Genomic DNA, 17,678 nt, shown 5'->3' with positions numbered 1-17,678 from the left:
TATACGTATTTTGTAGAGATTTTTAAGCTGAATCTAATGCTGAAAACCGTTTAAAATTCGGAGGATGCATTACAGAGATATCGGGGTTTAAAAACTGATTTTCCCGGAAATTTTGATGCCGCGTTCTTGGTTTCAAAAATAGTGCAAAATTCACACTGAAAGTAACTTCTACTGTAACAATTCGTACTGGTCATAAAACTTTATAGAAAACATAAAATTATATGCATATTGTATAGTTTGCAAAGCTAAATACAAAACTTAAATTCGTTTTAAAATCGGATACTGCATTGCAGAGATATCGGGGTTTAAATATTGATTTTTCCGGAAATGTGGATTCCTCGTTATTGGTTTAAAAAATAGTGCAAACTTCACACTGAAAGTAACTCCCGCTGAAAAGATTTCGTACAGGTCATAAAACCGAACTCCTTTTTTATATAGTTAATCAGAGTGTTTATCGAAAAGATTTCCTTACTTCGATCGATAATTACGTTGTTAGTTTTTATTAGTCTTATTAGTTTTAATCGAAATAATTATCGTACGATTCCCCATGTCAAGTCGCCATGTCTTGACCGCGAACGACAGCTGATAGCGGTGTGTCAGAAGAATGGCCTGCAAGACCGCGATAGTGGAATTTTCAGCTCAACTAACGTATGACAGATTATAAAGGTATGTTTCAATACAGGATATGTCGTATTGACATTTTCGTTTCAAAATGTTTGTGCACTTTTCAATCTAATCCGACATTCCTCTGACTCTAACCTCCGCTTTTGACGTGCGTAACAATATAAAAGCGGGCATTTGAGTCTGAGAAATCTCGCGATATTATCTGTCCAATGTATTTTCACGTGTATGTCTTGCACACTAGTCTTTTGAATTTCTATTATTATGTATATGTATGTCTTATTTTGTATTGAACAACACACCACACACTGTAAAACAGTGCAATTAAAAGGGGTGGGGGTCCAAAGGCACACAAGAGTAGAATGTTGTAATTAGAGTGCATGTTTGCATGATGATAACTTTACCCTAAATATTTGAATATAGCAGATCTTTACCATATCACCTCCACTTAATTAATGAATTAAAGAACTCAGACAGGCTTGTGCTTAATTAAATAAATAATTTATATTTGACATGGTAAATATTCAGTCTAATTAAAATTAGAACTTTTGTCTGGCTCGCTGTTATATATGATTATCGCCTGTGAAAGAGCATTTAAAACAGAGTGCAAGGTGAAAAGAACTTTAAGTTCAGATTTTAAGTTAATGTTCCCTGATATCTATAAAACATTCTTCTCAAGATTTGATTATTTCACAGAACATTGTAAATTCTTTGAGATTAGTTTATCTTTTATATATATTGAATTTTATTGATTCATTTTAAGTAAACTTTACATGCAGAACACATCTACATTGTAAACAATTTTTACAGTAAGACAGATGTATGTAATAATTTTTACTACATGTGCCTCAGATCTCTCTCTCTCTCTCTCTCTCTCTCTCTCTCTCTCTCTCTCTCTCTCTCTCTCTCTCTCTCTCTCTCTCTCTCTCTCTCTCTCTCTCTCATGCTTTTAATCTTGGCAAAGCATCCCAGAGCAACATCATTTTGTGCATATCTCTATCTAGGAAAAGAAATCAACAATGCTTTAAATTTGAAAATGAGCATGTATTATCGTGCAATCCCTCATTTTTTCATTGTGCAACTAAAATCGAAAGCTTTGTAAAATTGTTTATGGAATTTTATACATACTAAACATGATATTGTTTTTAAAACCTGTCATTAGTAAGAAAAGAGAAAAAAATCCTCACTAAATTTATTTGCAAAAAAAAAACCCAGTAGAATTCATTTTAAAAAAATGGTATAGCAGAAAATTATACTTTGAGGCTCTTCGGATGAAATACTGTAAGTCGTTTTAATTCCACCGTGTTAAAATTTCATGATTTTGACTAAAGTATCAATTGCGATGGTTTTAATTTCACGCTTCTTAAAAATTCAATTGATCAGAATAGAAGCATTTAAATTTCATAATATTTGGTTAAAGTGTTCAAACTAATGCTTCTTAGGAAAATCAAAAAATAGGGGGAGGGTATACATGTAAGGGTATTTATAAGTGATGTGATGCTTTTGTCATGATAATATCATGTATATGTATGTAGTTTTGAATAAGGTTTCTTATTTAGGGAGGTTGGACAACAGTTGACCTCTAAAAGATTAGGTAAAGATGCTTTATTTATGGAGAGCCCTATAAATCTGTGTTAAATAGAAGAAAGTGGAAATGCTGGGTTCACTTAAATGGCCATATTTTTCTTAATCCTTAATAGAATTGGCAAAATGAGGTATACTTTTTCTCAGAATTGCATAAGCTTTGTAAGTTTAAGACAAGATGACTTTTTGGAGAATGTTAGTGTAAATTTCAAGACTACATGGTATTTTCAGATTTCTCATTTAACTGTAATTTTGAGTGGATTTTGTACCAAAAGTAGTCTATTTTGGGAAAATGGATGATTTTGTTGGTTATATAATATGTCATTACATGATTTATTAGCTATAATATACAAGGGAAGTAAATCCCTTTTAAATGTGTAGAATGACCACCACTAAAGTAAATTGGCTTAGAAAGTAGGTATTTCCTATCCTGATGACAATTAATAGGCTTAAGTTAATTACCGAGATAAGAATTAATACTGCACAGTAAAAGAGTTTTGATCAATTGAATTATTTAAATTATAAATTTGCAGCAATTTTGCTGTCTGATTTCATGAAATAACATTAAGCAACCTGACTTATATAACTCATTTTTTTTAAAACAGCATATTTTTCTTTCAAATAAAATTCACATGTAGACAAATGCAGTTATCAAAGTATACAATATGTCAAAAAACTCAAGTTTTTGCTCCTTCCTATCCAAAAGTGATATTTTAGATATATTTACAGAATTCGAAAAGCTACCCCCTCTTTCCAATTGTCTCCATTACCATTACATGTTGGATATGTAAATTTACATTTGACCTTGAAATAACATCTGCAAAATAATTACTCTCAAAATGACCAAGAAACAACAAATGTTTACCCTTTTATTGTATATATGCATCAAAAATGTAGGAAAACATGTAAAATTTGAACATTTATCATGGAATTCTCATCCGTCCCCAGGTACCCGGTTGTGTTTGAATTTCATTTTAATTAAGAGCAGACATCACACTTGTAGGTCTTACTATTTTAGCAAAGTTAAAAGGAGACTAGAAACCAGAATGAATAAGATAATCACTAAAAATGATTATAAGCTTACTGTTTCATGAAAACAAGAAATCACATGTATGGCTGCATGTCTTTTTGTGAAAAAAAATGTTACATTTCATCCATTTATCAAGAAAAGATCAATTTTCAATATCAGTGATGGTTGTTTTTAAATATTTGTGAGAAATGACTCAAGGGAATTGCCATAAGTTTCATAATATTAGGTTAAAGTGTTCAAACTTATGCTTCTTAGGAAAATCAAAAAATAGGGGGAGGGCCGGTATACATGTTAGAGTATTTCTAAGTGATGTGATGCTTTTGTCATGATAATATCATGTATATGTATGTAGTTTTGAATAAGGTTTCTTATTTAGGGAGGTTGAACAACAGTTGACCACTATAAGATTAGGTAAAGATGCTTTATTTATGGAGAGCCCTATGAATCTGTGTTAAATAGAAGAAAGTGGAAATGCTGGGTTCACTTAAATGGCCATATTTTTCTTAATCCTTAATGGAATTGGCAAAATGAGGTATACTTTTTCTCAGAATAGCATAAGCTTTGTAAGTTTAAGACAAGATGACTTTTCAGAGAATGTTAGTGTAAGTTAAAGGCAGCAAGGGACAGTTTACGGATAAAGTACCCGTCAATATTTTTGTAAAATTGAGAGTTGGTGTACTTGAAGGCTTATGAGTGTTGCTAAAATTCATGAAATGATTTTTAATGATTATCATTAGTTAGAGCGATGTCTCTTGTTGAAATTGATATTCAATATGTAGGCCCCATATGTTAGGTACATGAGATTCAGAAGTAAAATGCGAAACCTGCGGCTATGACTGTTGTGTTGACTTTAGACAGTGAAAATGCAAGTTACAGACGGGAGGGTAAATAACACGAAAAGTAGGTGGACGGGGCATTATAAACTATACACCGGTAAGTTTCTGACATGTGATGGTGCAACATGCACATGGTACGGAAGGTCAACCCTTTGCAGGGAATTGGCTGGGGGAGGTCTAAAAAGCTGAAAAATCATGAAAAATTAGCAAAATATGGAAGGGTCAAAATCTCATAAAAACCAGTGTGTAGAAAATTTTACAGATTAATTGACTAGTACTTTTCTTCAGAAATTGGTGATTGGCCTTATAAAGAGTGAATTAAAGGTATTTGTGTTGAATGGGAACTGAGGAAATTCTAGTTACAGGGTTCCGAAGACACACGTCCCCAGGCTACAATGAAATGTATCAAAAAAACTGTCCTGTGCCATCTAATGTCACATATCGGGATATGTCACACTAATTACACTGCATGGTCAGTGTATTTTTTTTTTCAGAAATACTATGCATATGTTAATGTAAACACAGCTATTATTAGTACCGGTACATGTATTAACACAGCTTATTAATTTTTTTAATTTCAGCTATTGGTGGCCACATGGTTTTTACCTGTTGATTCTTTTCAGCTTTTGAGGTTAACCTGTCACCTCTACCCACATGCATATTCCTTAATGTGTTCTACAGACTATTTACCAGTAATTCAAATTAAATTTGATAATTCATGAACAGTTACTGTACTGGAACTTTAAGAAAACATCATGCCTTGTTGTGGTTTGTGTTTGATAAGAAATTATAACAAACAAAATTATGGCTGTTTAAAGTAATTTACAATTGTTAGCTGTGAAAAATTGTTTTTCAATAAAGTATGCAATTATGTTTCCTTTATTTTGTTTTTAGCTCACCTGAGCCAAAGGCTCAAGTGAGCTTTTCTGATCACAATTTGTCGTTGTTGTAAACTTTTCATATTTTCATCTTCTTCTCAAGAACCACTGGGCAGATTTCAACTAAATTTGGCACTAAGCACCACCACTAGGTGAAGGGGATTCAAGTTTGTTTAAATGAAGGGCCACGCCCTCTTTAAAGGGGAGGTAATTGAGAATTATTGAAAATTTGTTGGTATTTTTCAAAAATCTTCTTCTCAAAAACTATTCCGCCTGAAAAGCTTAAACTTGTGTGGAGGCATCCTCAGGTAGTGTAGATTCAAGTTTGATCAAATCATGGTCCCCGTGGGTAGGGAGGGGCCATAAGAGGGAGATCAAGTTTTACATAGGAATATATAGAGAAAATCTTTGAAAATCTTCTTCCCAAAAACTATTAGGCCTGAAAAGCTCAAATTAAAGTGGAAGCATCCTCAGGTAGTGTAGATTCAAGTTTGTTCAAATCATAGTCCCAGGTGGTATGGTGGGGTCACAATGGGGGGAATGGATTTTTACATATTAGGAATATATAGAGAAAATCTTTAAAAATCTTTTTCACAGAAACTAATCAGCCAGGAAAGCTGAAACTTACATGTATGTGGAAGCATCCTCAGGTACATGTAGTGTTAGATACAAAGTTGTGAAAATCATGACCCCTGGGATAGGTTTGGGCCACAATGGGTGGGGGGGGGGGGTCAAAGTTTAACATAGGAATACATAGAGTAAATATTTAAAAATCTTCTTCTCCGAAACTAATCAGCCAGATGATTCTTTATAATTGTTAAGACTTTGGCCCCAGGACAGTTCTTTGGCCTCACAAGAAGGTTCAGAGTATATGAATATAATATAATAATACATATATAAACTTTTGTTAAGGATCTTTTTGAGAACTGCAATACTCAACATGCGATATGACTATAAAATCAATATAAAATCATCCTTTTAGAAAAGGAACTTATGATTATAAACATAAAAATATTTAGGGGGGGAAATGGATTTTATTTATACAGGATCTACATGTATTATTGTACATTGTCCAGGTAGTTTGCATTGTGACCCCATTAAGCTGATTTTATCATACCTATTGTTCCTCAGGTGAGAGATGTGGCCCATTTGCCTCTTGTTTTAGTTTTTCATTGTTTTTCAATATTAAAAATTAAACATATGTAACCTACGGTAATTTTCATGATGAGTACAAAACTAAAATCCGTTTTTAAATCGGACGATGCATAACAGATAATGGGGTTTAAAAATTGATTTTTCAGAAATTTTGATTCTGCGTTTTTGGTTTCAAAAATAGCGTAAAATTCAAACTCGTACCAAAAATAATTCGACTTTGACACCTTCGGAATTATATTTTTGTTAAGTCGTTCTTAGAATCGTTAAGGTTTTTGTTAATTCGTACATAGTATCATTCGTATTTATTTTTATCTTTTACTTTAAGTTGCTCTTGTTATTGATTTAAACACTCTGCTTCTTGCAGGAACATCAAGCTTTACTCTTGAAATTAACGGAAGACCCACTCGTTGCTTTGCAACGAGCTTTGCTATAGTTATTATTAGGGTCTTCCGTTTCCAACGGAAGACCCTCTTGTTATTCTATTGTTTCTTTTTATTAGGGTCTTCCGTTTTCAACGGAAGACCCTCTTGTTATTCTTCGGTTTCTTTTTATTATTATACTTTTTCTTTTTTTTTCTGACTTCTTTTCGGCTTCATAACTCAAAAAGTTTTTAACTGATTTTTATGAAACTTTCAGAGATGATGTGCAATTATAATGCCTCAAAGATGTTAAAGTTTCTATAGTAACGTCACTTCCGTTTTTACGGAACGTCATTTTTAAAATTTTCAAAAAGTCATTTTGTCCGCGGCTTTTTTCAAAAACGCTTCAAGATAGAAAGTTGAAATTTTTCGTGCTTACATATTGATCGTTTTGCCTTTGTAATAAGGCTGGAAATCAAAATCCGTCACTTCCGGTCGAAACCGGAAGTAAATCAAATTTTTCGAAAAAATGAATTTTCTGATCAAATCAAAAATGTAAATGTGTTTTGTAGACCTTATCAAGTTGAATCTATCACTGAAAACCGTTTTAAAATCGGATGATGCATTTCAGAGATATCGGGTTTTAAAAATTGATTTTTCCGGAAATTTTGATTCCGCGTCCTTGGTTTAAAAAATAGCGTAATGTTAAAAGTGAAATTAACTCGTACCAAAAATAATTGGTAAGTCGTACTTGAACACATTCGGATTTTTTTGTTAAGATGTTCTTGAAATCGGAAAGGTTTTTGCTAAGTCGTACTTAAAATCATTCGTATTTTGTTAAGTCGTACCAGGAATAATTCAATTTATTTTATCTTTTTATTTTAGTTACTCTTGTTATCGGTTAAAGAGCTCAGCTTCTTACAGGAACTTTCAACTTAACATCCGACATTAACGGAAGACCCACTCGTTGCTTTGCAACGAGCTTTGCTCTAGTTATTATTATTAGGGTCTTCCGTTTTCAACCCTCTTGTTATTCTTTTGTTTCTTTTTATTATTATTTTTTTTCTTTTTCTTTATTTTTCTGACTTTTTCAAAGCTTAATATCTCAAACAGTTTTCAACGTATTTACATGAAACTTTCAGGGATGATGTAGCATTATTGTGCCCCCAAAATGTTAAATTAACAACTACAACGTCACGTTCCTTTTTACGTTACGTCAATTTGTAAATTTTAAAAAAGTGATTTTGTCCAGGGCGTTTTTCAAAAACGCTTTAAGATACAGACTTGGAATTTTCTGTGTTGAAGCATTGATCGTTTTTATTTGGACTTAAGGCTGGATTTTAGTTTCCGTCACTTCCGGTCCAAACCGGAAGTGTTTTAAAATTTTCGATTTTTCGAATTTTTCGTTTCAATTTCAAATGTTTACGAAGTTTGTAGAGTTGGTCATGCTAAATACGAAACTGAAATCCGTTTGAAAATCGGACGATGCATTACAGGGATATCGGAGTTTAAAAATTGATTTTTCCGGAAACTTTGATTCCGCGTCCTTGGTTTAAGAAATAGCGTAATGTTCAAAGTAAAGTTAACTCGTACCAAAAATAATTGGTAAGTCGTACTTGAACACATTCGGATTTTTTTTGCTAAGTCGTTCTTAAAATCGAAAAGGTTTTTGTTAAGTCGTACTTGAAATCATTCGGATTTTGTTAAGTCGTACCAGGAATAATTCGATTTATTTCATCTTTTTATTATAGTTACTTTTGTTATCGGTTAAAGAGCTCTGCTTCTTACAGGAACTTTCAGCTTTACTTCCGACATTAACGGAAGACCCACTCGTTGCTTTGCAACGAGCTTTGCTCTAGTTATTATTAGGGTCTTCCGTTTCCAACGGAAGACCCTCTTGTTATTCTATTGTTTCTTTTTATTAGGGTCTTCCGTTTTCAGCGGAAGACCCTCTTGTTATTCTTCGGTTTCTTTTTAGGGTTTTCCGTTTTTCAACGGAAAACCCTTCTGTTATTCTACTGTTTCTTATTATTATTTTTTTTTTTTTCCCGCAAATTTTGTGCACGAGATTTCTCGAACATTTTTTGTATGATTGCTATGAAACTTTCAGGGTATGTAGATGATATTAATATCTCTAGACGTTTTTTTCAAATTTTTAAAATTCACTTCCGGTTATGAGTTATTGCCCTTTAATTGAAAATTGGGGGGTCTTTTGTCCAGAGTTGATCTCGGGAACTACAGATGATAGATGCATGAAATTTGGCGAAATTGTCGGTAACATTTTATAGTTTTGCTGGCATGAAAATTTTGGTAATTTCTTTGTTAGTTTTTGAGCTATTTGTCGCCAAAGTTTAAGATTTTTTCGGGGCTGAAATTTTGTTGCTTTTTGTATTATAACCTTTAAACTAAAAATATTTTGTTAATGCATATAGAACAAAAGTTGTTTAGAATAACGAGAGCTTTCATTTAAAATTAAGAAAAAAGGGCTGGCCCCTATAATTAGGGGTCAGCAGCTCATACACGTATTTTTCTGATAGCAAAAATCGTTATCATTTTATGAAAAAAAATTAATTCAGTTATTGTTAATATATTAAATAATGTCATTTGGTATCAAATTTAAAAAGTTCTGTGCCCTATTTTTTCATAAAACAAATATGTGTGAATCGTAACGTTACATGAACGAGTTAATTTGTCTTAGATAAATAGTTGTGATTCAATTTCATTTTTTTCATCTATATCATTTATGAATTCAATGAACACACATTATTTTAACGTTCTATGTGCAACTATTTGTCGGGGCGCCCCTGTTTGTAACCCCCGCGCGCGCCGAATGTAAACAGTAACGAACGGCATTGTAGAAAAGAGAGAGCCGTAATGCAGAAGAGAAGTTGTGTATTCTTTCGACGTACAAATGCATTTTCAATTTACTGTGAAACATATGAACATGCACAGGGAACAATACTACATATTTGTTTAAGGAGGATATTTTTCTCGTGTGAATCGTTTACGAGGAAATTCTGACAGCCACACTTCTGTCGACGATCAGCCGTTGATAAGCTACGAGTAATAAAGGGGAAAAGATGGACATTAAAGTGTGTGATTTATGTGGATGTTACTGAAGAAGGTGAGGCTTTTACTCCTTTTAAAGTTTTAAAAAGTTAAAGTTAAAATTTAGTATATAGTATAGATGTACATGTAAGTACGTGCACACTGTTTGTTTTTGTTATGGTGTGGGTGTTTGTTTACTAGGCTAACGTGTAATTTTTACATGTTTCATGGATGTTTAGACTCGCTCGAGGTTCATGGGGGACTGGAAAGGGTAACTGAATTTATGTATTTAAAAAAATAACAGATTGTGAATTTTCAACTCAAAATTCAAAGCAGGGTCTAATTAGAAACATATCATATATTCTTGTGCAGAAGACTCCAAATGTAGTCATGAATATCCTGTAGACATAACTTCAAGCAAATAAAATTGTATACTTCAGACTTCAGAGTTAAAACATGACTTTAATATCTTTATGATGCCAATCATTGTATCATTAGAAAGGTTTAGCAGACCAACGGGTACCCGGTACATGTACTTGTACATGTAGGTTACAAGTTAGAACTATGCGTACTATTCTACCAGTTCACATAATTTTTCTTGTTTAGCAGTTATGATGTGTACTTAAATTGTCCTTGTTAATGTTTTAAATGTAATTTTTTATTCTCTTTTTTTAATCTGACTACTGGCAGTACTGGCCTGCGAGCAGTTCTCGTCGAGGACCATTTCTCGCTGGTGCACTGTAACATCATATTTTCGTATATAATTTTATGTGTTGATAAAATGACGTAACAATGCACTGGTGAGAAATGGTACTCGGCGAGAACTGATCGCACACCAATATTGATTAATTACAGACAAAAACTGAAGGTTGCGCGTGTTATTTTTTATTGAACAACATTGTTTAAAATAATTCTTTATATATGTGATGATCAGACCGGTTTGAATACCAGTGCCAGATAGCTCAGTTGGTAGAGCACCTGACTAGAGATTCAGGGGGCCCAGGTTCAAATCCCGGTTTGGTCCTTCATTATTTCTCCCATCCTGTTACAATATTGGTGTTGTGACCAACCCCTGGAACTAACAGGTTAACTCCTGCCAGGGGTGATCTTCGAGGGTGAAGATCATTTAAGGGGGAAGGAATGTGACGGTCAGACTGGTTTGAATACCGGTGCCAGATACATGTAGCTCAGTTGGTAGAGCACTTGACTAGAGATTCAGAGGGCCAGGTTCGAATCCCAGTTTGTTCCTTCGTTATTTCTCCCATCTTTTACATATACATGTATATCAGATATATGACAGATGATTAAGGGTCATCACATGTTTTGCAAGGTGCAATAAGTGTTAAAAACCTTTACTTTACAACACAATACATATAAGTGAATATTTATGTTTCCTGTTATTAATTGGTGTGGTTTTCTTGACAGTGTCGCATAAACAATTTACCCGCTCCTAAAACACAAACTTTCTTTTTGTGGATTCAGCTTACCGCTGATTGGCTGCTGTTGCAGCAGACAAATAAGATATGCACGCACAAAACACAATGAACTTATCAGAGAATGAGTTGAGTTTATTTCAACTGTTGGAATTTGGGGTTGTTTTTTTTTAAATGTATACTTGTGACAAAACATATATAGCTTTGTGAAGAAAATTTTGGTTAGACCATATATACCTATCATGCAAGTAAATAATATTTAAAAAAAACTTGCAATTTATGGCGCATGAAATATACGCTAGTTTTATAAAGATTGACATACATGTAATGTACCACATTCTGTGAAAAATAATCTATTAAAAATTCTTCATTAAGTTTACTCATACATGTTTTATGCTTATTACACATAGTATTGTTTTTAAAACATGTAATTTATAAGAAAATAAGCAAAAACCCTTGCTTAATTTATTTGCAAAAAAAAAACACAGTAGAATTGATAAAAAAATGGTATACCAGAAGCTAATACCAGTACATGTACTTTGACGCTGTTCGGTGGGTAATATTCGTTTGTATTTTACGAATTGAAATATTGACTGTTGCACTACAAGTACGGTAATAAACTCTCTCTCTCACTCAAACTCTCTCTCTCTCAATTTGATAAGTGTTTATACCTATGAAAATTTTTTAATATTATATTATGACTTGATATGCAAATTTTTGATCTTGTACTGCCTAAATGTTATGTCATGTATTGGGATATGTCATACCTATTACACTGCATGGTCAGTGTATTTTTTCCAGAAATACTATGCATATGTTAATGTAAACACAGCTATTACTAGTACATGTATGTAAACACAGCTAATTATTTTTTTTTTTTATTTCAGCTCAAAACAGACTCTTGTTACCACATGGCTTTTACCGGTACCTGTTGATTCTTGTGGGTCAGCTCCTGAGATTAACCTGTCACCACTATCCACATGCATATTCCTTGTGTTCTACAGACTATTTACCGGTAATTCAAATTAAATCCGATAATGCATAAACAATAATGGAACTTGAAGAAAGCATCATGCCATGTTGTGGTTTGTGTTTGATAAGAAATTATGAAAACAAAATTAAGGCTGTTTATAAAGAAATTCATAATTGCTGTGAAAATTTGTTTTTCAATAAAAGTATGCAATTATGTTTCCTTTATTTTTTATTTCATAAAGATATTTAGATGTGTTTACATAATTGAAAACCCCCCCCCCCTCTATTTAATTGTCTGCATTAAGATTACATGTAGGATATGTAAATGTACATTTGACTTTGAAATAACATCTGCTATGATAATTACTATTGAAATGAACAAGAAACAACCTATTTCTACCTTTCTAAGGTATATATGCATAAAAAAAAGTAGAAAAACATGTCAAATTTGAAAAATTTTCATTGAAATCAACTCGATCTGTCTCCAGCTACCTGGGTGTGTTTGAATTTAATTTTAATTTAAGGCAGATGTCTAACTTGTAGGTTGTAACTTACTGTTTTAGCATGGTTAGAAGGAGACTAGAAATCAGAATAGATTAGATATTCACTAAATATGATTGTTAGCTTACTTTTTTCATGAAAACAAGAAATCACAAGCAGGACAGCTGTCTATTTGTTAATTAAAATGGTACAAATCATACAATAAACAAATAAAGATCAAATTTTAGAATCATTGATGATTGTTTTCATATGTGTGAGAAATTACTCAAGGAAATTGCCACACGTTTCATAAAATTAGATAAAACATTTCAAACCATGACTTTTTATGAAAATCAAAAGATTGGGGGGTGGGGGGTATACATGTAAGGGTATTTCTAAGTGATGTGAGGCTTTTATCATGATTATATCATGTAGGGGTATGTTGTATTGAATAAGGTTTCTTTTTAAAGGTGGTTGAACAAAAGTTGACCTCTAAAAGGTCAGGTAAAGATGTTTTACTATGGAGAACCCTGTAAATCTGTGTTTACTAAAGGAAATTGGAAATGGTGGGTTCACTTAAATGGCCATATTTTTATTAAACCTCAATGGAATTGGCAATATGTGGTATTCTTTTTCTCAGAATTGCATTAGCTTTCTTAGTCTTTTCATAAAAATGTTAGTGTACTAAGTTAAAGGTACAAGGAACAGTTTCGGATAAAGTACCGTCAATATTTTTGTAAAATTGAGAGTGACTGTACTTGAAGGTTTATCATTGTTGCGTAGATTCATGAAATGAATTTTAATGATTATCAATAGTTAGAGGGATGTCTCTTGTTGGAATTGGTAAGCAATATTAAGGCCCCTGATTTTAAGTACATGAGAAGCAGAAATAAATTGTGAAACTTGCGGCTATGACAGATATGTTGACTTTACAGTGAAATTGAAGGTTACAAACGGGAGGTTATATAACATGAAATGTAGGTGGATGGGATATTATATGCCTATTTAGTATTTACTGGGTATGAGGACAATAGCAAGTTTATTGTTCCCAAAGACAGCAACTATTTAATGAGGCAAAGCCAAGGGAAATAGTTACTGTGGAGTGGGACAATTTACTTGCTATTGTCCGAATAGTCAGTTAATTGGTATTTCATTATACAGAAGAAAACTTTATTTGTCAGCGATGCACAATTTCTTGATGATAAACAAATTAGAGTTAAATCAAACTTTGTATTTAATGATGCGATCTTATTAGGTCAGAGGTGTTCCGAGTTTAAGGTGATATGGGACACTTCCATGTTGTGACGTATTGTTTATCGAAATAAACAATAAAATAAAGTGTAATTATATAAGAACATGTAGTTTCTTTTCAAAAATGGTCACCTAACTCCTTAACGCAGTGGGTTAGAGGGTTTACTAGGAACCTGTAAGTCATGAGTTCGAATCCCGCTGGGGTTTTTACAATTTTTACCTTTTCAAATATTTTTAAAAGCTATTTTTTGGTTAAATATTGTAAACATTGATGACTATTCACCATGGGCAGATAGCATGGATACTATTTTAAATTAGATAAAAAGGCATGTTTATGCGGGCGCCTTCTAGTGATCAATTTGTCCGTCTGTCCATCCGAGATGGCTTGACAGGAGCATAGCTTCTCTCCCCTTGGCCCAATCTGGCTCATACCTCATCCACAGGGTTCCTTTGGTTGAAGGATGTGCAGTGACCTTGAACCATGTTTTTAGGTATAAGGTTAAGGTCATAGCAGAATTATATATATAAAATCCTTGTCTGGGGCATATCTTTTTTCCCTTTGGTCCAATCTGGCTAATACTCACAGAGTGTCTCTATGGTTAAACGATGTGCAGTGACCTTGCATGAAATTTCTAGGTAAAGGGTGAAGATCATATCGGATCATGCAAAAATCCTTTTTTGAGAGCATATATAATTTCTACTAACCCTTATTTGGCTCAGACTTCACATAAGCAGAGCGTTTGAGTAAAGGGTGAAAGGGTGTGTAGTGACCTTGAACCTATTTTCAGTGAAAAGAAACTGTGAAGGTCATAGCAGAATTATATTTTTAAAAATCCTTGTCCGGAGTATATCTTCTCTCCCTTTGCTCCATTCAGCCTCATACTTCACCCACATGATGCCTTTGATCAAAATATATGCAATGACCTCGAATGATATTTGTAGATGAAGAGTCAAGGTCATATCAGATCACACAAAAATCCATATTTTAAGAGCATAGATATACTCTCCTTTTAGCCCCTATTTGGCTAATATTTTACCTTTACAGAGTTTATTGGTTAATGGCGTGCAGTGACCTTGAACCAAGTCTGTCAATGTGAAGGCAGGGCTCGACATTAACGCTTGTCCGCTTGTCCGGTACCAGTTAAAAAAATATGCGGACAAGTGAATATTGCTGGCCACTTGTCCGACTGGACAAGTGCATTTTTTATAGTAAGAAGTCTCCAACATTCAAAAAAGAAAAGAAAGTTTTGTGATAAGTTTATCTGTAGTCTCGTTATAAGTTTATCGATTAGTTATTTTGAATTTCGATCCCGACATCAAATTGCAATGCAATTGAGTTACTCTTGATCGGGATTGAAGTTCACTAATTTCAAACAACTTTCAAGGTGTGGATCTTAGTTCTTACAAAGTACCAAACACATATGTTAAGAAAAAGAAAGGAAGAAAAGGTAGCAAAGATAAAGGATTATGGAAAGAAATGTAACTTATTTTAGGTTTCATTCATCATTGATAGACTATGATGGCATTCCATGTTTAGTTTAAAAAACAGCTGAGAAATCAATATAACAGTTACATGTATTTTTAAACCTGATGCTAAATTTAAGATGTCTTGTAATTTGCCATGACAAAGCTACAGCTGACAAATCATGTTTAATGTTATATAGAACAAATACATGTACATAATTATAGGAAAGACACTTTAAGTTTCCATTTAAAAAGTCAGGTTATTAATTATAGCTAGAGTATTAATCAATAAATGATTTTATTTTAGTAATAGAGTACTGTAGTTCTCAAGTTGACAATATTTGATCTTTAATATTGAAAATTTTTCGGACAAGTGAAGTTGAAGTTCGGACAAGTAAATGTTTTGGTCACTTGTCCGAATGGACAAGTAGGAAAAAAAGTTAATGTAGAGCCCTGGAAGGTCATAGCAGATCTTTTTAAAATTAGTTTTAGACAGTAGATTATTTTCCAAATATGCTTAATCTTGGTCAGATTGAACAAAAATGCATGTATGTTAGGAGGAATGAAATTGAATTAAAAGTTCTATGCCAGCTGGAAAAATTTCAAGTTATAGCTCAAGGTCAAAGCAGAATTCTCTGAAATTACATAAGCGGGGCCCTTTGAAATGTTCACCATTTCAATGTTGTCTGGTTCATAGTAATTTTACATAGAAAATATTCACAGAGGTACAGTAAAGTAAACTTAACATCGATAAGTTTCTGACAATTAATGACGCAACGAGCACACAGTACGAAAGGTCAACCCTTTAAAAAGCAGTGAAGAGAAAAAGTTGCTCAGAATTATGTTTTAAACAAAATTGATTTTTACGTAAATTTTAATTTTGCATTCTGGGTTAAGAAAAAAGATGTTAGTTCAAGGTAAAGTAAACTTGTACCTAAAATGAAGTCAAATTTGTTAAGTCGTACTTAAACACATTGGTTTTTTTTGTTAAGTCGTTCTTGAAATGGTTAAAGGTTTTTGGTTAAGTCGTACTTAAAAACATTCGGATTATGTTAAGTTTTACCAAGAATCATTCGATTTTTTTTATCTTTTTGTACTTAGGTTTCTTTGTTACTAGATAAAGAACTCTGCTTCTTAGACGTATTTCTAGCGTTGCTTTCGACATTAGCGGAAAACCCACTCGTTGCTTTGCAACGAGCTTTGCTCTAGTTATTATTATACTTTTTATTTTTTTTTCTGACTCCTTCTCGGCTTTATAACTCAAAAAGTTTACAACCGATTTTGACGAAACTTTCAGAGATTATGTGCATTTATTATATCTCAAAGTTTGTGAAGTTTCTTTGAAAACGTCACTTCCGTTTTTACGTTACGTCATTTTTAAAATTTTCAAAAAGTAATTTTGTCCGCAGCGTTTCTCAAAAACGCTTTAAGATAGAGGCTTGAAATTTTCAATGCTTATAATTTAATCGATTTACATCTGTAATAAGGCTGGAAATAAAAATATGTCACTTCCGGTCGAAACCGGAAGTGAAACAAATTTTTCGAAAAAATGAATTTTCTGATCAAATCAAAAATGAATATGTGTTTTGTAGAGCTTATCAAGCTGAATCTAACACTGAAAACCGTTTTAAAATCGGACGATGCATTACAGAGATATCGAGGTTTAAAAATTGATTTTTCCGGAAATTTTGATTCCGCGTCCTTGGTTTAAAAAATAGCGTAATGTTCAAAGTAAAATTAACTCGTACATAAAATAATTGTTAAGTCGTACTGTATCACATTCGGATTTTTTTGATAAGTCGTTCTTGAAATTAGAAAGGTTTTTGTTAAGTCGTACTTAAAATCATTCGGATTTTGTTAAGTCGTACCAGGAATAATTCGATTTTTAAAAATCTTTTTATTTTAGTTACTCTTGTTATTAGTTTAAGAGCTCTACTTCTTACAGGAACTTCCAGCTTTACTTCCGACATTAACGGAAGACCCACTCGTTGCTTTGCAACGAGCTTTGCTCTAGTTATTAGGGTCTTCCGTTTCCAACGGAAGACCCTCTTGTTATTCTTCGGTTTCTTTTTATTATTATTAGGGTCTTCCGTTTTCAACGGAAGACCCTCTTGTTATTCTATTGTTTTTTTAGGGTCTTCCGTTTTCCAACGGAAGACCCTTTTGTTTTTCTTCGGTTTCTTTTTATTATTATTATACTTTTTCTTTTTTTTCTGACTCCTTTTTTGCTTCATAACTCAAAAAGTTTTCAACCGATTTCAATGAAACTTCCAGAGATTTTAGCAAGTTATCGTCCCTCAAAGATGTTAAAGTTTTAAAGACAACATCACTTCCGTTTTGGCGTGACGTCATTTTTAAAATTTAAAAAAAGTCATTTTGTCCGGGTCTTTTCTCAAAAACGCTTTAAGATATAGGCTTGAAATTTTCAATTGTTATGATTTGGTCAATTTACCTCTGTAATGAAGCTATATAATAAAAATCTGTCACTTGCGGTCGAAACTGGAAGCGAATCAAATTTTTTGAAAAAATGAATTTTTTGATCAAACAAAAAACGTATACATATTTTG

The 17,678-nt window shown here is 32.8% G+C and overlaps 1 long non-coding RNA gene across 1 annotated transcript; it reads left to right on the top strand.

Annotated features, from left to right (window-relative positions):
* The first annotated feature begins 9,289 nt into the window (after positions 1–9,289).
* LOC128160309 (uncharacterized) lies at positions 9,290–12,132 on the top strand. Its single transcript, XR_008240267.1, has 2 exons — positions 9,290–9,587; positions 11,832–12,132. It is a non-coding gene; the product is annotated as an uncharacterized LOC128160309 (long non-coding RNA).
* Positions 12,133–17,678: the final 5,546 nt, after the last annotated feature.

This window comes from Crassostrea angulata, chromosome 8, assembly GCF_025612915.1.
Source record: "Crassostrea angulata isolate pt1a10 chromosome 8, ASM2561291v2, whole genome shotgun sequence".
NCBI lineage: Eukaryota > Metazoa > Mollusca > Bivalvia > Ostreida > Ostreidae > Magallana > Magallana angulata.
This window is presented reverse-complemented; position numbering and strand designations above follow the sequence as displayed.